General features: G+C 42.8%; 1 protein-coding gene across 2 annotated transcripts in view; it reads right to left on the bottom strand.

Moving 5' to 3' along the window:
• Positions 1–18642, bottom strand: part of SLC25A18 (solute carrier family 25 member 18) — a 34174-nt gene extending 15532 nt beyond the window's left edge. For both annotated transcript variants that reach the window (XM_075602424.1, XM_075602425.1), the window contains exon 1: positions 18225–18642. The gene's annotated coding sequence lies outside the window, so the exon portion shown is untranslated. The remainder of the gene's footprint in view (positions 1–18224) is intronic.
• Between the last annotated feature and the right edge of the window lie 2732 nt (positions 18643–21374).

Below are 21374 nucleotides of genomic sequence, written 5' to 3'. Positions count from 1 at the left end.
ATGAAGCAGGAGTAATTCAGCAGTGTTTAACAATATACAACCGTGTGTATCTATGTAACAGTATATAACAATATACAACAGTGTGTATCTATGTAACAGTATATAACAATATACAACAGTGTGTATCTATGTAACAGTATATAACAATATACAACAGTGTGTATCTATGTAACAGTATATAACAATATACAACAGTGTGTATCTATGTAACAGTATATAACAATATACAACAGTGTGTATCTATGTAACAGTATATAACAATATACAACAGTGTGTATCTATGTAACAGTATATAACAATATACAACAGTGTGTATCTATGTAACAGTATATAACAATATACAACAGTGTGTATCTATGTAACAGTATATAACAATATACAACAGTGTGTATCTATGTAACAGTATATAACAATATACAACAGTGTGTATCTATGTAACAGTATATAACAATATACAACAGTGTGTATCTATGTAACAGTATATAACAATATACATCAGTGTGTATCTATGTAACAGTATATAACAATATACAACAGTGTGTATCTATGTAACAGTATATAACAATATACAGCAGTGTGTATCTATGTAACAGTATATAACAATATACAACAGTGTGTATCTATGTAACAGTATATAACAATATACAGCAGTGTGTATCTATGTAACAGTATATAACAATATACAACAGTGTGTATCTATGTAACAGTATAACATGTGTGGATCTGTGTGTATCTATGTAACATATCCCCAGTTGTAATCCAGGGGGAGCATAGAGGGAAATAGAACAAAAAATCAAGAAAACAATCTAAGTGCAGACAATTAAAAATTGGTGTATAAATTCTGCGTTCTTTCTTGGCTCATATGTGATGCCTACTTACAAGATGTAAGTCAAAATCAAGCGGTTTTGACACACAATGGGCTCTGCTAGAAGGATTTTTTCCACCAGGTATTGGGGTCTCCAACTCTCAGCTCCGCAGCAATGTGTATGTAAAAGAAATGATAACCATAGTGCAGACCAGTACAATAAAAAACTCAACTTTATATGGTTTAAAAATGAACACTTACAATAAAAACAAGTAATTCAAGCATGTGTCACAATCATTGTGATCAAGGAGAGAAGAGTTTTATAAGCTTCAGGCTCACCCGCCTCCTCCGGTGTGACTTGGTGTGGACCACCACTCTCTGGGACTCTGCACCTCCAGCGGTGGACACTTTCTCCAGCTGATAATGGAAGCTGCACGGCCCACATGACAGGGAGCCCACGAGGGGAGAGAGGCCTGGAAGAAAGCGTCCACCACTGGAGGTGCAGAGTCCCAGAGAGTGGTGGTCCACACCAAGTCACACCGGAGGAGGCGGGTGAGCCTGAAGCTTATAAAACTCTTATCTCCTTGATCACAATGATTGTGACACATGCTTGAATTACTTGTTTTTATTGTAAGTGTTCATTTTTAAACCATATAAAGTTGAGTTTTTTATTGTACTGGTCTGCACTATGGTTATCATTTCTTTTACATACACATTGCTGCGGAGCTGAGAGTTGGAGACCCCAGTACCTGGTGGAAAAAATCCTTCTAGTAGAGCCCATTGTGTGTCAAAACCGCTTGATTTTGACTTACATCTTGTAAGTAGGCATCACATATGAGCCAAGAAAGAACGCAGAATTTATACACCAATTTTTAATTGTCTGCACTTAGATTGTTTTCTTGTTTTTTTGTTCTATTTCCCTCAATGCTCCCCCTGGATTACAACTGGAGAGTGACGATTTGTGGGACTAGTGAAACCAGTCCCCACCAGCTGGGTTTGAGCAGGGGGTCTGAACTTTATAATTATACTTGCACGCTATTTGAGCACATTATCACTGTTTTACAATCAATTGATTTGGTTAAAATATTCACTGTATAATACAAGTGTACACTAATAGAGTTAGCGCCGTTTTTCTTTCACCTTCACGTAGCACAAATCTATGTAACATATAACATGTGTGGGTCCTTGTGTATTTATATAACGTGTGTGTATCTATATAACAATATATAAAACATGTGTGGGTCGGTGTGTATCTATGTAACAGTATAACATGTGTGGGTCTGTGTGGGTCTGTGTGTATATATTTAACAGTATATATCATGTGTGGGTGTGTGTGTATTTATATAACAATAAATAACATTGGTGGATGTATCTATGTAACAGTATATATACATTTGTGAGGCTGTGTGTATCTATATAACAGTATATAGGCATGTGTGGATCTGCGTGTATTTGTGTAACAGTATAAAGACATGAGTGTGCATGTGTAAATGTGTGTATTATTGTTTATATCAGTGTGCCTGTGTTTACACAATGTATCAGTGACTTTGTGTGTGTGTATCAGTGTGTGTGTACTATGTGTTCATCAATGTGTTTGAGCATAAGTGTGTTACTGTGTGTTTGTTTGTGTATCAGTGAGTTCGAATTTGTGTCATAGGATTAAGTAGCATCAGATGCTGGAATTAGGGCTTGGGAGCTATAAATGGCAGATGGCACCATCACCCCAAAGGTATTACTGGGCCCTCTGACAGTGAAGGGGTTAACATGTGTGCTTTTAAAATAATTGCATTGTCTGACTCCCCTATGTCTGTGTGTGTCTGTCTCTCTGTATGTATGTGTCTGTCTACCACTGTATGTATGTATGTGTGTCTGTCTACCACTGTATGTATGTATGTATGTATGTATGTATGTATGTATGTATGTCTGTCTACCACTGTATGTATGTATGTATGTATGTATGTATGTGTGTCTGTCTACCACTGTATGTATGTATGTATGTATGTATGTATGTATGTATGTATGTATGTCTGTCTACCACTCTATGTATGTATGTATGTGTTGTGTGTATCTGTCTGTCTGTCCACCACTGTATTCTTATCTATCTATGTATCTCACAAGGTGTGTCTATATATGTCACGTGTGCAGTGCTTGTTACAATGCCACAAATATGTTTTTCTTTGTGTGTGTGACATGGTGACATGGATTCGGTGACGTGACATCTGCACACACACAGTTTGTATTTACCCGGAGGTGTATACAGAGGTCTCAGACAGGGGACCGCTGCTGAGCTGCACCACATGACAGTGACCTTCATACTAACCCACAAAGGCAGCATATTGGGAAACTAACATGTGACACCTGGCTCACCACCGGTGTGGACCTTTGTCCCTGTGACCAGGTCAGTGGCCCAGGATCCAGACACCTGACTGCAGGACAAACCTCAGGTCACATGTAGCTGTCCCTAATAACGTCACATTATTTTGCTGTCCCTAATAACGTTACATTATGTTGCTGTCCCTAATAACGTTACATTATTTTGCTGTCCCTAATAACGTTACATTATTTTGCTGTCCCTAATAACGTCACATTATTTTGCTGTCCCTAATAACGTTACATTATTTTGCTGTCCCTAATAACGTCACATTATTTTGCTGTCCCTAATAATGTCACATTATTTTGCTGTCACTAATAACGTCACATTATTTTGCTGTCCCTAATAACGTCACATTATTTTGCTGTCACTAATAACGTCACGTTATTTTGCTGTCCCTAATAACGTTACATTATTTTGCTGTCACTAATAACGTCACATTATTTTGCTGTCCCTAATAACGCTACATTATTTTTCTGTCACTAATAACGTCACATTGTTTTGCTGTCCCTAATAATGTCACATTATTTTGCTGTCACTAATAACGTTACTTTATGTTGCAGTCCCTAATAACGTCACATTATTTTGCTGTCCCTAATAACGTCACATTATTTTGCTGTCCCTAATAACATTACATTATTTTGCTGTCCCTAAAAACGTTACATTATGTTGCTGTCCCTAATAACGTCACATTATTTTGCTGTCCCTAATAACGTTACATTATTTTGTTGTCCCTAATAACGTTACATTATGTTGCTGTCCCTAATAATGTCACATTATTTTGCTGTCCCTAATAACGTCACATTATTTTGCTGTCCCTAATAACGTCACATTATTTTGCTGTCACTAATAACATCACATTATTTTGCTGTCCCTAATAACGTCACATTATTTTGCTGTCCCTAATAACGTTACATTATTTTGCTGTCACTAATAACGTTACATTATTTTGCTGTCACTAATAACATTACATTATTTTGCTGTCCCTAATAACGTCACATTATTTTGCTGTCCCTAATAACGTTACATTATTTTGCTGTCACTAATAACGTTACATTATTTTGCTGTCACTAATAACATTACATTATTTTGCTGTCCCTAATAATGTTACATTATTTTGCTGTCACTAATAATGTTACATTATTTTGCTGTCACTAATAATGTTACATTATTTTGCTGTCCCTAATAACGTCACATTATTTTGCTGTCCCTAATAACGTCACATTATTTTGCTGTCCCTAATAACGTTACATTATTTTGCTGTCCCTAATAACGTTACATTATTTTGCTGTCCCTAACAACGTTACATTATTTTGCTGTCCCTAATAACGTTACATTATTTTGCTGTCACATTATTTTGCTGTCCCTAATAACGTTACATTATTTTGCTGTGCCTAATAACGTTACATTATTTTGCTGTCACATTATTTTGCTGTCCCTCATAACGTTACTTTATTTTGCTGTCCCTAATAACGTTACATTATTTTGCTGTCCCTAATAACGTTACATTATTTTGCTGTCACATTATTTTGCTGTCACTAATAACGTCACATTATTTTGCTGGTTTTTTTTCATCATGAATCTTAGGGTAAAAACGAATGAACTATAAACCCGTAATCCAAATTAACATATATAGGATTTGCAATGAAGTGAAAGCGCTCTGCTCATAACGCCTTCTCTGGCATTTGTAACACTTCACTGCCACAGTGGAATATAACAGTAAAGCAAGGAGGTTGAATCGCCATTTTGATTGTGAGCTTTTCTGTCCAGGAATTCTCCCCTCCTAGTCGGTATTTCTATATGAACTCAAGAAGAAGTTAAATAGTAGATCTGCTATTAAATAAGACACCTTCATTTGAAAGGGCTGTAAAATACCTTATCCCATGGGGGCGCAAACTTTTTTCCCTGTGCTCCCCTGCTGGTCACCTCACCCCCACTTACCTCGGCTCCGGTGTCATGACGTCACGTTGCCATAGCAACAAGACGTCACGTGACCTTGCGACATCATTTGACGCCGCGTTGCCGTGGCGACGCGTGTGGAGCCAAGGTAAGTAAAGGTTTACAGAGGCCCTGGCACTTAATTTTAATGCCTTCGGGAAACGCGCAGGGCCTCTGTAAATCACGCGCCCCCCCGCAGGCAGTCTCGCGCCCCCCAGTTTGCGCACCGCTGCCTTATCCGATCCAATAGTGCTGCTTAATAAATGTGGGCTGTATGATAACTCTTGCTTTAAAGCAGCCAAACATGTGAAATCTTGTATGTTTTTTTTATTTTAAATAAATCAGTTCTGTAGTATTAGATAATACATATTGCATTTTCTTTTTTATTATTCAACTCTTAATGCCATTTTTAATGAGTTTTAAAGTTTCATATTGATTTCTATAGCCGGTTTTAGCCCCCCTGCCCTGCAGTGTAAGATCTTTCCAACACTTTCCTGTTTGTGATCATTTGTTGCCAATGTTCCCAGCAGTTTGAGCTGCAAACTGTAACAATAGATTCTGTTACCTTAGTAATAGAAGAATACATTGTAGCTGCTGAGTTACACTGACTGAAGCAGTAGCACCATTAATTAGTATGTTGCCAGGTTTATAACAGGTGCACCAAGCGATTGCCAGCTTAGGTAAGAATGTAGAATGATACATTGCCACATGCTTACATATAAAAATCATTGAAAAAAAGGGGGATGTAGTATTGCTGCTTTAAGTCCTTTTGTAAATCCTCAAACCCCAGCAGAATCCAATCCTCTGGCATCCTTCCTGACATTTTCAGTGACCATGCAATAGTGTACTGTGTAAGGAAAATTAAACCGCCCCATTCAAGCCCTAAAGTTCTCCTCACTAGAACATTTAAAAACTTTAACCCACAACAGTTTCTGGTTGACCTTACCAACTGCCCATGGCACAGAATCGATTTAATTCCCGACCCTGATTCTGCGCTCGACTATTTCCAATCCGAGTTCTTAAAACTCTGCGATACCCATGCTCCACTACGCAAAATAAGGGTACGGGGGGCCCACCTTCCATGGGTTACACCTGACCTTATAGCATTCTACCAGTTCAGGGATGCCTTGTGGAAAAGCTACAAAGTAACTGGCACTACCAAGGATCTCAATCACTACAGATGCCTGCGGAACGTGTGCACAAGGCAAACAAGGTATGCAAAAGCACAATATTACTCTGACAATCTCCACCAAAATACATCAAACCCAGCTAACTTCTGGAAGGTTATCAACAATATATTTCAGCCTCCTAACCATCAACAACCAAGTAATATCACTAAGGGGGATATTACTCTGACAAACCCCACTGACATTGCAAATGCATTCAATGATTACTTTGTGGGGTGTGCCACTAACTTATTAGCGAAACGCAGCACAAACCCCAAACCTGAATCTCATCCTGGGAGTACCCCTATAGTCCCACCCCCTCCCAACACTGCCCACAATTTTCAATTTAGCCCAGTATCTGAAGAGGAGATTACACAAGCGCTCCTCAAACTAAAACTATGCAGCCAATGTGGACCCGACTTACTACAATCTAGGTTCCTACGACTTGGTGCCCCAGCCATTGCCAAACCAATTGCGTCCATAGTCAACTCTATCCTGTCTGCAGGCCATATCCCTAAGACCTGGAAAACTGCCAGAGTTGTCCCAATCTTCAAAAGTGGGGACAAAAACACTGTCTCAAACTACAGGCCAATCTCACTTCTCCCAATTCTATCCAAAGTCATGGAAAAATGTGTCCACTCCCAATTAAGCGATTTCTACACCAAGACAAATTTCCCTAGCCAATTCCAGTCTGGGTTTCGTCCCAAACACTCCACCGTAACTACCCTGCTAAAAGTTTGCAATGAAATCCAGTGTGGAAGGGAACGGGGACAACTCACTGGTGCAGTATTCCTAGATTTTGCAAAGGCTTTTGACACAGTTGATCATGTTATCCTGCTTAACAAACTCCAGAGCTCTGGAATAGGGAAACATGCTTTAAACTGGTTTCAGTCCTACCTATCAGGAAGATCCCAACATGTGTCCATCTCAGGCTCTAACTCCAACCCCCTGGATATCACCTGTGGTGTCCCGCAAGGCTCTTTTCTGGGGCCCCTACTCTTCTCAGTGTTCATTAATGATCTTCCCACAGCTTGTAAGGAAGCCTCAATACACATGTATGCAGATGACACAATCCTGTATGCACACAGCCATAGCCTCTCTGACCTTCAACACATACTTCAGTCTGACTTTTTGAGACTCGAAAACTGGATTTCCCAAAACAAACTGTTTTTAAACACTGACAAGACGGTAACAATGGTATTTGGGACCAAGACTAAATTTGTAAAGCTTCCAGTGACTGAGCTCCAGATTAGAACCAACGCTAAAACCACCCTAACACCTGTCACTAGTTTTAAATACCTGGGCTTATGGTTTGACTCCCACTTAACATTCGGGATGCACATTGATACCCTGACAACCAAGACCTATGCCAAACTAGGGGTACTTTACAGGAACAAATCCTCCCTAAGTCTCCTGGTCAGAAAGCGTATTGCACAGCAGATGCTAATGCCAATTATTGACTATGGAGACATAGTATATGGCTCGGCTCCTCAAACCCACCTTAGCAAACTTGACACCCTCTACAATTCAATTTGTCGTTTTGTTCTCCAATGCAACTACAACACACATCACTGCGAAATGCTCAAAGAACTAGATTGGTCATCACTAGAGTCTAGGCGCAAAGTTCACCTTTCCTGTCTCACCCTCAAATACTTTCTGGGCAAGCTACCCAGCTACCTGAACAAGCTCCTCACCCCTACCACATGCAGCACCTATCACCTGAGATCAGACTCCAAAAGACTATTCATGGTCCCAAGACTCAACAAAGTATCCGGACGTTCCTCCTTCTCCTTCCGTGCACCCCAAAACTGGAACAACCTACCAGAGACTCTCACATCCACCACCAGCTTAAGTTCTTTCAAATCTAAGGCTGTCTCACACTTTAATCTGGTCTGTAACTGTTTCATACGCTCATAATATATATTTTCTTTAACTGTGCACGCAATGTCTTGTATATAATGTATACCTTGTTCATTTATGTAACTGTATTTGTAACCATGTATTATTTTGTTTTACTCTGTGCCCAGGACATACTTGAAAACGAGAGGTAACTCTCAATGTATTACTTCCTGGTAAAATATTTTTATATAAAAAAAAAAAAAAAAAATCTCATCTGGATGTATTAAACATTTGTATTCTCCCCATCGTAATGTTGTATCCTGATGTAGCAATGTTTATAGAACACTGTGTACAGTGCTGGATACACTGCTGATAATGAAACAATATAAGAGGGTGGCGGTGAAGACGCCGGTGGGTGGGGGCTCGGTGTATGCCCCTCACACCCCTGCTGTGTCTGCATTGTGACTTCACTGCCAACGAGGACTCAGACATCACTATCTAACACAGTTATACTCTGCATAATATATTCTATGGGAATGAATAAACAGATTACAATGGAGGCAGACATGTGGAGGACATGGCGTTTTCAGTGGCATTTCTCTTCAGCCCGCGGACCACCCAGCGATGGGTAAACACAGGTGCGAGCAAAGCTGGTCTCCTGCTGGGTGATAATGTATTCTGGCAGTTACATAGCAGTGGTACAGCTGTCTCTGCCCACTTCCCATCTCACCAAGAAATGTGCCTACCTTCTATGACCCTATAACTGTCCCCTCTGATCTTTCTCTCTGCGACTGTCACTTTTCTCACTGTGACTGTCCCTTTTCTCTCTGTGACCGTCGCATTTCTCACTTTGACAGTCCCTTTTCTCACTGCGACTGTCCCTTGTCTCCATCCCATATGTTCTCTCCAGCTCATTTCCTCCTTTCCAGTCCGTGTCCTCTCCTCCTGTCACCGCCTCTCTTAGGCTGCGTCCATAGATGGACAGGCCGTGCTGAGGCGTGCGGACGCTCCGCGCTGAGCCCCTGCATCCTCAATGAGGATGCCTTCAGAGGGGGCTCACGCGAGCGCCCGCAGGCGTGCTCAGGCTTTGGAGTTTTCAGCCGAGCGCCAAGCTGTTTTTCAGCGCGCTGTCGGCTGAAAACATCCAATCAGCCTTAAGCAGCGTCAACGTCACGGCGCCGACGGCGCCGTGACATTGACGTCAGTGCGTCGCGGGCGATTGGCCCAGCGACGTCACTGCCCCGCCTCCAACCACCTCCCTCCGGCTCCCTTCGCGCACGCCTGCAAGTCTGTGGAATCGCGCTGAGTGAAGAGTGAATCGAGCCTCAGCGTTAGCGCGCATCCGCTCTCCCCACCCCTCTATGGCCCGGGCCTTAGGCTGCGTCCATGCGGCTGAAGACATGTGCATTGGTGTCGTGGGAGCTGCAGGGCCTCTGTAAACCTACTTACCTTGATTCAGCTGGCATCTGCAGACGCGCTGCCATGGCAAGGCGGCGTCATTTGGTCATGTGACGTCACGTTGCTCCCCCCTGCCTTAAGCAATGTGATCACACCTCCGCGCCGTCTTCGGCAGCATGGACGCCGCCTTATGCTTAAAAAACCAGCACTCCCCCTGTCTTACTGTATATAATTCTGATGGAGGCGCTGGGATCCTGCATCCATACCGCTGGATCATACAACTCTAGAAACGCCACGCCGGATCAGCACTCACAAAAATAAGCAAGAGAAAGTGAGAGACTCACGGTTTCCTTTTGGTCTTATCAAATATCTTCTTTAATGTATTAAAAAAAAAAAAAAAACAGCAATACAGAAAAATATCAACACACACAGGGGAAGACAAAGTTGAGCAGACACACACTGTTATATATGCAAAATAAAGCAACGTTTCAAGGCCTCTTGGCCTCTTGGCCTTGAGATGTTGCACTATTTTGAGAGCAACTCGGTGAAACCAAAAGGAAAACGCGAGTATAATTTTCTCTTATTTATTTGTGTCAGTGCTGATGCAGTATGGTTTTTATTACTGCCTTGATGCTGCCTTTGAGGGTGACTGTTATTTCTCTGTCCTCCTGAAGCTGTCGGACAGGAGGCAGAGGGAAGGTGTTAGCACCACATTGGGGCCTGTCTTTAGAAGTGGGAGCTGTCATGGAAGCCTGGCTGAGGCCCTTGCCCCGGGATGGGCTGGCATATGCATTACTCGGGGAACCTGCGGTATTTTGTGCTTCTTGCCGATTCATTGGTGGAAAACGGCAGCCCTGGAAATACTTTTTTTGTCGGTCAGTTGATAGCTTTGTCAGTAGGAAGAAGCAGAGAGCAGAAGGGGAAGCTCAGCATTTCTGTGAGGGAAGCCAGGGGGGTCTGCAGATCCTGCACACTGTATATACTGCGCCCCCTATACTGTCCCCTATCACAATGACCATCCTCCCTATCACTATCCTATATCCCTTTTCGCTGCTATACTCTGCAGGGACCTGGCACAGAAGGGGCTAGCTACACTTGGGAATGTTATCATGTCACACAGGATCCCCCCCCCTCCCCCTCCCCAGGGTTCTCAGTAACTTCAGCATAAAAGACCCCACCGAGACCAATGCTGTTGCCATGGAGATCATTTGGCTGGAGCATCAACTATACTCTAGGCCAGGCCCGAGGCCTTTGTGATATGTCAAAGGGAAGCTTGTGATCAGACCTTAACCCCTAACCAGCCAGAGGGGACTGCAACTCACTGCTCAGCATGCTATTATATTGCCCTGTGTATTATTACACTGGTACGTATGTCTGTATGTGTATCTTTATTTATATAGCGCCATTAATGTACATAGCGCTTCACAGCAGTAATACACGTGACAATCATATAAATAACAAATAATACAAATAACAGATCATGGGAATAAGCGCTTCAGACATAAAAGTACATGGTCTGCGGCTTCTTATATTGCTCTGCATGTTATTATATCTCAGAATGTTATTACATAGCTCTGCATGTTATTATATTACATTACTGTTTGTTATATGGTTCTGTGTGCTTTATTACGCTGCATGTATTGTTAATGGCTTTGCATGTTATATCTCTGCCTGTTATTATATCGCTCTGTGTGTTCTGTCTCTGCATGTTATTATATCTCTGTATTATTATTATATCTCTGTGTGTTATTATTATATCTCTGTGTGTTATGTTGCTCTGCATGTTATTATATCTCTCTGCATGTTATTATATCGCTCTGCGTGTTATTATTATATCTCTGTGTGTTATTATATCGCTCTGCGTGTTATTATATCTCTCTGCATGTTATTATATCTCTGCGTGTTATTATATCTCTGCATTTTATTATATCGCTCTGCGTGTTATTATTATATCTCTGTGTGTTATTATATCGCTCTGCGTGTTATTATATCTTTCTGCATGTTATTATATCTCTCTGCGTGTTATTATATCTCTGCATTTTATTATATCGCTCTGCGTGTTATTATTATATCTCTGTGTGTTATTATATCGCTCTGCGTGTTATTATATCTCTCTGCATGTTATTATATCTCTCTGCGTGTTATTATATCGCTCTGCGTGTTATTATTATATCTCTGTGTGTTATTATATCGCTCTGCGTGTTATTATATCTCTCTGCATGTTATTATTATATCTCTGTGTGTTATTATATCTGCATGTTATGTTGCTCTGCGTGTTATTATATCTCTCTGCATGTTATTATTATATCTCTCTGCATATTATTATATCTCTGCATAGTAATAAACAAGAAATAGAAGGAGCACACAAAAGACTATGGTAATGTCAAAAGACTTCAAAGTCTATTAAATTCATCAGAGCCAATGACAAGGTAACGTTTCTGGACAAAGAGTCCCTTCTTCAGACCTAACACCTGTTGTTTGGTCTGAAGAAGGGACTCTTTGTCCAGAAACGTTACCTTGTTGGCTCTGATGAATTTAATACACTTTGAAGTCTTTTGACACTACCATAGTCTTTTGTGTGCTCCTTCTATTTCTTGTTTATTGCTATTACGTAGTATCCAGCTTTGGGACGCCGGGATCAGCAGGAGGTGAGCACCAAAAGGGAATACACTGTAAATTTATTTTTCTAAACAGTGGTGTGCCATTTATACCTTCTCTTTTCCTGGTATTATATCTGCATGTTATTATATCTCTGCGTGTTATTATATCTCTCTGAATGTTATATCTCTGTGTGTTATTATATCTCTCTGCATGTTATTATATCTCTGTGTGTTATTATATATCTCTGAATGTTATTATCTCTCTGCGTGTTATTATTATATCTCTCTGTATGTTATTATCTCTCTGCATGTTATTATTATCTCTGCATGTTATTATATCTCTCTGTATGTTATTATCTCTCTGCATGTTATTATCTCTCTCTGAATGTTATTATCTCTCTGCGTGTTATTATTATATCTCTGCATGTTATTATTATATCTCTGCATGTAATTATTATCTCTCTGCATGTAATTATTATCTCTCTCCATGTTATTATCTCTCTCTGTATGTTATTATCTCTCTCTGCATGTTATTATCTCTCTGCTTGTTATTATTATATCTCTTCATGTTATTATTATATCTCTGCGTGTAATTATTATCTCTCTGCATGTTATTATTATCTCTGCATGTTATTATATCTCTCTGTATGTTATCTGTCTGCATGTTATTATTATCTCTGTATGTTATTATTATCTCTGTATGTTATTATATCTCTCTGTATGTCATTATCTCTCTGCATGTTATATCTCTCTGCGTGTTATTATTATCTCTCTGCGTGTTATTATTATCTCTCTGCGTGTTATTATTATCTCTCTGCGTGTTATTATTATCTCTCTGCATGTTATCTTAACATTATTATATTATCCTGCAGATTGCTATTGCTTTGCATTATGTTACATGCCTCCGGCAGTAAAAAGGTTTCACCAACTCCATCTAAAAAAACAATGTGCATACAGGCCCGATCCCCACACCCTTTTCCGCCTCATTTTGAAATTCTGACAGTTTTTTTCTTGACAAATTATGATTTTAGAACATTCTTTGTTTACACAAATTTAAAAAAATGTCCACCCTTGTGATTTCCTTCTTACTGCAGTGTTAACCTCAGCCCTGATCACCGCACCTCTGGGTGCTGCATGGATTCCTAACTGACCCGTTCCAAAATAACACACTTTCTACATCCCGCGAGAGGCACCCTGCAGTTAGACATTCGGATCAACATTCTCTAAGCTGGTCGTTACATTTTTTTTTAAAATGCCAATTTATTTCACTTCCCCCATAAAGAAGTCCGCTATGCAACAGTTACTCAGGTGTGAGGCAGATTCCAAGGAGCCAGTGATCGGGGGAGAATTATTAAGTATTTCAATCTTTTAATCCTGGCTTTTTATTTTGTTGAAGAAACTTCACTTACAGGTCAGGATTAGAGAGGAGCCAGTGTCTCAGCTCACTAAACTGTTTCGCAAACGTACACACGCCCATTCACATCATCTATCTTACACTCCCGGCAAAATAACTTTTGGGGAAGGCGGCAACATTGGCAAAAGTTGAGAAAGAAAGATCAGAAAGATTAAGTTGGCTCATGTTGGTATTAGAACGAGACACATTAACGATACAAAATCTGCATTCAATGGGAATTCTATATACAAAAATATTGTCATGCATTTATTCTGGGACAAAAAAGTGGTCTGTGTGGGAGATTTAGGATTTGGATGAATAGGTAACTATTGTTGTTACTATACAAGGAGAGGGCAGGTGCATTTCACACAGAGAATCTATCTTTTCTCCTCCTCGCCCTTTAATTCTTACTTTTCTGGGCAAATATTGATGATTTCGTGAAATTTTCAAAGACGGCGGATTGGCCAGTTTGGCGCCAGCGTTCACATCTCTGTTGGGGTGTCTAAGAGTCCATACAGACATTTGTAGTGCACATTAAAATAGGATCACCCCTTAAAGGACGAGATCGGAAACAAACGAAAAAGCAAATGTTAAAAAAAATATATATATATATATATGGAGTCCCCGCCTATGGGCACTACTAAGATATGGAAGGGGGTTAATAACCTTAATGGGTTAACCAGGTGGTATCACTCTGGTATTGCCCCTCCCCATCATGTGATGCAGGATGTGCAGAAGGGATAGCCTCTAATTTGTATTTCTTGTGACCAGTGTCATCACTACAGGGTAGGGTTACCAGGTGGCTTCTCCGAAAATACTGGGCTCAATGGTGAAAAGTGCGTCAGGTCACTATGTCCAGGGAGGAAAATACCGGACACAAACATGTCCAGTATTACAGCACCTCTCATTTTTTACTGGACAGAGTGTCCAAATACAGGACAGTCCGGTTCAATACCGGACACCTGACAACCCTTCTACAGGGAGATAGAAGGGTATATATAGCTCCACCCGATGGTCTAGAAGCAGGTTCCTCGAGGTTCTGACAGAGGGTCTCACTGTGAGTCCTGTAAATATGTTTAAGTGTGTTGATATGTATAATAAGTGTGTCCTGTCCCTGTTTAATGATTTTAGTTAAGGAGCGGCCCCACCAGAAGGTCCTTAGTAAACTCCCGATCCAATATGCATGGACGATGTATGGAGTACACAGTAAGGACATACCGATTCCAGAAAGCAGTGTATTCCCAACAAGGGCCCACTTGACATGGGGCATTATTGACGCTATGCAGGAGACTGCCAATCTAACCAATACTAAGGGAAACGAGCATAAGTGCCTCCCCAGGGTAGGAGTGAGAGCTTCCAGGGGAAGAAGCACACAGTAACTTTACGATTTTACACCAGTTAATATGTCTAACGTGAAATATGTCCTTGTATGTGGAGCCTTATAAACAGATGTGAATAGAGCTCCTTTTTGTACTATTAAAGTTCCTAACGCCCATCCTCATTCTATCTGCAAACCCGCACGCACCCATCACTATTTTATCCGCACCCATCACTATTCTATCCGCACCCGTCACTATTCTATCCGCACCCGTCACTATTTTATCCGCACCCGTCACTATTTTATCCGCACCCGTCACTATTCTATCCGCACCCGTCGCTATTCTATCCGCACCCGTCGCTATTCTATCCGCACCCGTCGCTATTCTATCCGCACCCGTCGCTATTCTATCCGCACCCGTCGCTATTCTATCCGCACCCGTCGCTATTCTATCCGCACCCGTCGCTATTCTATCCGCACCCGTCGCTATTCTATCCGCACCCGTCGCTATTCTATCCGCACCCGTCGCTAGTCTATCCGCACCCGTCGCTAGTCTATCCGCACCCGTCGCTAGTCTATCCGCACCCGTCACTATTCTATCCGCACCCGTCACTAGTCTATCCGCACCCGTCACTAGTCTATCCGCACCCGTCACTATTCTATCCGCACCCGTCACTATTCTACCCGCACCCGTCACTATTCTATCCGCACCCGTCACTATTCTACCCGCACCCGTCACTATTCTACCCGCACCCGTCACTATTCTACCCGCACCCGTCACTATTCTACCCGCACCCGTCACTATTCTATCCGCACCCGTCACTATTCTATCCGCACCCGTCACTATTCTATCCGCACCCGTCACTATTCTATCCGCACCCGTCACTATTCTATCCGCACCCGTCACTATTCTATCCGCACCCGTCACTATTCTATCCGCACCCGTCACTATTCTATCCGCACCCGTCACTATTCTATCCGCACCCGTCACTATTCTATCCGCACCCGTCACTATTCTACCCGCACCCGTCACTATTCTACCCGCACCCGTCACTATTCTATCCGCACCCGTCACTATTCTATCCGCACCCGTCACTATTCTATCCGCACCCGTCACTATTCTATCCGCACCCGTCACTATTCTATCCGCACCCGTCACTATTCTATCCGCACCCGTCACTATTCTACCCGCACCCGTCACTATTCTACCCGCACCCGTCACTATTCTACCCGCACCCGTCACTATTCTATCCGCACCCGTCACTATTCTACCCGCACCCGTCTCTATTCTATCCGCACCCGTCACTATTCTACCCGCACCCGTCACTATTCTATCCGCACCCGTCACTATTCTATCGGCACCCGTCACTATTCTATCCGCACCCGTCACTATTCTATCCGCACCCGTCACTATTCTATCGGCACCCGTCACTATTCTATCCGCACCCGTCACTATTCTATCCGCACCCGTCACTATTCTATCCGCACCCGTCACTATTCTATCGGCACCCGTCACTATTCTACCCGCACCCGTCACTATTCTACCCGCACCCGTCACTATTCTATCCGCACCCGTCACTATTCTACCCGCACCCGTCACTATTCTATCCGCACCCGTCACTATTCTATCCGCACCCGTCACTATTCTACCCGCACCCGTCACTATTCTACCCGCACCCGTCACTAGTCTATCCGCACCCATCACTATTCTACCCGCACCCGTCACTAGTCTATCCGCACCCATCACTATTCTACCCGCACCCATCACTATTCTATCCGCACCCGTCACTATTTTACCCGCACCCGTCACTATTCTATCCGCACCCATCACTATTCTATCCGCACCCATCACTATTCTACCCGCACCCATCACTATTCTACCCGCACCCGTCACTAGTCTATCCGCACCCATCACTATTCTATCCGCACCCATCACTATTCTATCCGCACCCGTCACTAGTCTATCCGCACCTGTCACTAGTCTATCCGCACCCGTCACTATTCTACCCGCACCCATCACTATTCTACCCGCACCCATCACTATTCTACCCGCACCCGTCACTATTCTATCGGCATACCCACGCCCAGCCTGCACCCTGAGCAGGTGTGAGACTGAGCATTGCCATGTATACGGTTCAACGCAATGTAAACTCCTTTAGAACCGGACAAGGAGGCTTACACACGTATATAGTATTGGGGTGAAAACAATAGGATGCAGTCATCAATGACACTGCAGCGATGCGGGATGTTCCGGACCCTACATCAGTGCAGCAGGGTGAAGCAGCCGCCTTTCATAGGAAAGAGTTGGGACTTGGGTATCACAGAGGAGATGTGTGATACAGTTATAACATAGCAGCCGTACATAGGAGTTAATCATTGCTGCCATGTCGGCCACGCCTTCAAAAATAGTGTTGAAAATAATAATGTTAATAAATTCTACGTTTGTTAACACTGCGCTTAGCTTTTTGGACGGAGTATTAGAAAGCGTTATACCATATTTATAGTACAAAACCACCTGACCAAAACAAATGACTTTTTTTTTCTTTAACCCCTGGGCTGCCAGAGAAATGGCTGAAATTCATCAGCAGCAAAGGGGAAGACACAATCGATGTGTAAATAAACAAGTAGCGGTACTGTGTATCTTGTATTGTTTATTAAAAAAAAAGTTTTTTTTAATTTTTACAAACTGCATTTATTTCCTCTTCTGGGCAGACGCTTTGTAGCAGGACTTTCCTTTTAGGGAGAAATATTAACATTGGCTTAACACCGCCCCCTTTCCCCCCTTAAAAGGAGTTTGTTGCAAAAGTGCTGTTCATCTCGGGGGGAGGATCATGGCAGTTTTGGAATTGCTCCTGCACGTCTTTCCTCTGCATAATAAGGCAGCAGCAATGTATGTTCTGTCATAACGCACTTACCAGAACAAAACGACTCTGAGTACATTCTGCCTACTTACCACTTAGATTGTAAGCTCTTCGGAGCAGGGACTCCTTTTCCTGTCACTTTGTCTTAAGCGCTTATTCCCATTGCGTTATATTATTATGTCACATGCATTATTGCTGTGAAGCGCTATGTACATGGATGGTACTATAGAAATGTATACATACATATTTCATATTGTACATTTCACACCTAGATTTGCAACTGATACAAATGGTACAGAAGGCGTTGCACAGCTGAGCGCTTTCACTTCTTTCTTTTCCATCTTTTAAATATGGTTGCACGTTTCTGGTGAATAGCGCTCTGCTGCAATAAAGGGAGTTGTCTGCAGTGTATTTTCATCCCTGTTTTGCAGCCATGAGCTGGTTAATCTGCCATTTTTAAAGAGGACCTCTCGCCTCTAAACGTGGCTGTTCCCTTACTGCAAAATACCTGGCAGGGGGAGGGATCGTTTCTTACCTTTCACGGCTTCTCACGGACAAACGTTCTCCTCCAGGGGCCAAAGTGTGGCAATAATCAGTGGTACAGAGTATCTCTGGTGTGGATTTTTTTTTTTTTTTATTGACAAACCTACAGTTTGGAAACAGAATATCTCCTTTAAAACTCCTCTATTCGCCTCTGCTCGGCTGCAAAAATAACTACTGCCAAGTACTTAGTACTTAAATAAAAGAAAGGGTGTGTGGGTATTTCTCCTCTCTCAGATGCACAGGGTGCAGGGTGCAGGGTGCAGGGTTCGGAGGGGGGACTAGGGCTGCAGATTGGCCCTTGGAGTTTGGCTACAGAAGAAGTTCCTAGTTTTCCGTTTCCCCAGCTGTAAAAGTTGCATAAATCCCTTGAGCAAAACTCAGGGCTTGGCAGTTTGGGAGGGACAGGAAGAAAGGGGAGGAGAGAGGGGAGAGAGAAGAGAGGAGTTCCTCGCATACAATGCCGGCTTCAAAATGCAGCTCGCTGGCTTTCAAACAGGTTTAGGTATAAACTCGTTACTGATCTGTATTGCTACCACAAAACATTAGTGTAGAAATGTTACACCCTGCCTCGGTCTCTGTACATTCTACCCGTCTATCTGAACAAGCTCCTCACCCCTACCACACGCAGCACTTATCATCTGAGATCTGACTGCAAAAGACTGTTCATGGTCCCAAGGCTCAACAAAGTATCCGGCCGCTCCTACTTCTCTTACCGTGCACCCCAAAACTGGAACAGTCTACCGGAGACTCTCACAGCCGCCACCAGTCTGAGTTCTTTCAAAACTAAAGCTGTCTCACATTTTATCCTGGTCTGTAACTGTTACATACGCCTATAATATATATTATCTTTAACTGTGCATGCAATGTCTTGTATATAATGTATACCCTGCTCACTTAATGTAACTATGTATTTGTAACCATGTATTATTTGTCTTAACTCTGTGCCCAGGACATACTTGAAAATGAGAGGTAACTCTCAATGTATTACTTCCTGGTATTTTTAAAAAAAATTATAAATAAATACAATGATGTTATATTGTGTGGTGTATTACTGCTGTGACGCGCTGTGTACACAGATGGTGCTATAGACATACATACCTTTTCCGAGACAGATGCTGCAGAGTAACTTGCCTGTTTAGTCAAAGATTTAGCATTACATTAAAAGGAATAAGTTAGGCCGCACTTATAGTGGCGGCGACGTCACCCGAAAACAAATGCATTGCCGCCGCCGCGTGCGCTTATAGTGCGCGCGACGGCAACAATGCGACGGAGCGACGTCACCGTCGCGAAAACTGGTAGCCGGCAAAATTTGATTTTTCAAGGGCCGTCGCCTCATGTGACAGCCCCTGAACCAATCAAATGGCTGGAAACCCGCGCCGCCGCCGCCCAGCAAAATATAACTTTCCCCTGTGGCGGCGACGGGTGATGTCACCCGTCGTCAGCACTATAAGCGCGGCCTTATGGTGGGTAAACAAGTGACATTTGTCACTTCTTTTACCCACCATAACTTATTTAAGGTGCGGCTGAAAGCTATCCCAGCTTTACATTGCAGAGCCAGTATAACCAGCCTCACACTGTGACCCAAAAAGGTCAAAATATCTGTCGGATTACTGGCTCTGCACTTCTGTAACCCTGGCGGGGCAGAAACGCTGTGCAATGTGGCAGGCAGAAGCTTATAGGGCACCATGTCAAAATGGACAAGCAGCAAAAGGTGACACTGTGCCCTCATTTGCATGCCATTACCCAGAATCCCTGCATGCTAAGAGATGATGGGGAAAGGCAGGGTTGCAGACCTGTGTAACGTGTGAATGTGCTGACAGGTGGGATTTGTATTTACATTCAGAATAAAACTAGGAATTTAGCATGAGATTTACGACCGCTGGGTGTAAAGGCAGAAAATCGGGCCGACCCCGTATAGGGAACGTTTTTTTTTAAACCTCATTTTGAATTGGGGGAGGGGGGGTGGGGCAGAGCGGATCTGCGCTATTTTTAGCCCCCACCTGGCTGCTAAAATCCCGTGTTTAATTTCCCGTTTCCAATCAGTTTTATAGGAACCGGAATAAAACTTGGCTTTTTGATTAAAACAACAAAAAAAAACTGCGGGGTCCCCAACACCTGGATAAGAAATATAGGGTTTTCTTATGGGACAGCGTTACGCAACCTCATCTAGGAGGGATCTCGCCCTTCTGCGTTCGGAAACGGACACTGGCTACTGTGCTCGTTACCTACCCTGTCCTTCTCAGGAGTGGATCAGCAGATCCAGGAGTCTTGGGAGAACACGAGAGGGGCTGGGAGTTTAGAACCTAGTAGATTAGTTGAGCAATTAGCTAATTGCTCAGGTCTTTGAAGCGGGAGAACTCTGTTGAAATCCCAGTGTCATCTCTTTGGGACGCGTGTAAAGTAGCACAGATCCTGGTTTACCTCGGGACAGTCACCGGGTTTGCACAGGTCTGAAGCAAAGCACAGATCAGGGATGTGTGTGTGCAGAGCTTTATTTATATAGCGCTCACAGTATACTCAGCCATTTGCAAAAGAGACACAATAACCAATACAGGGAATTAGAATACAATAAGTGCAACAAAGTCAGACAATAGGAGAGGAATTCCCGAGGACAGTCTGACAGACGCGTTCTAATCGCCAGAACAATGCTTTCTTTCAAAGTGTCCGAGATTACTTTATTAGAAGTTTCCTACTTTCACCTCCAGTTATATAATGGGCGCGCGTGAACCTGAGCCAGTACCCGAGCCGTAACCCGAGCCAGTACCTCAGCCAGAACCCGAGTCGGAACACGAGCCAGTGGAGACTTTCAGAAACTTCGTAGCTTTACCGTGTAAAACTAGGATTGCAAGCTGTGCTGCAGGGGCTTAAATACGCCTGAATAACGCGTGTGTGGCACAGGGTAAAAAGCTTGTTCTAAAATAATAAAATTGCTTTGCTTTCTCTGCCCCGTTGATGGTTCACATTGTTGGCTCCGGGTCCTCAACTCCAGTCCTCAAGACCCCGCCCTTCAGGATATCCCTGTTTCAGCACAGGTGGTGGAATGTGGCACTGATTGAGCCACCTGTGCTGAAGCAGGCTCTTTAACCGAGCCACCTGTGTTGAAGCAGGCTCTTTGACCGAGCCACCTGTGCTGAAGCAGGGA

This window comes from Ascaphus truei, chromosome 5, assembly GCF_040206685.1.
Source record: "Ascaphus truei isolate aAscTru1 chromosome 5, aAscTru1.hap1, whole genome shotgun sequence".
Classification (NCBI taxonomy): domain Eukaryota; kingdom Metazoa; phylum Chordata; class Amphibia; order Anura; family Ascaphidae; genus Ascaphus; species Ascaphus truei.
This window is presented reverse-complemented; position numbering and strand designations above follow the sequence as displayed.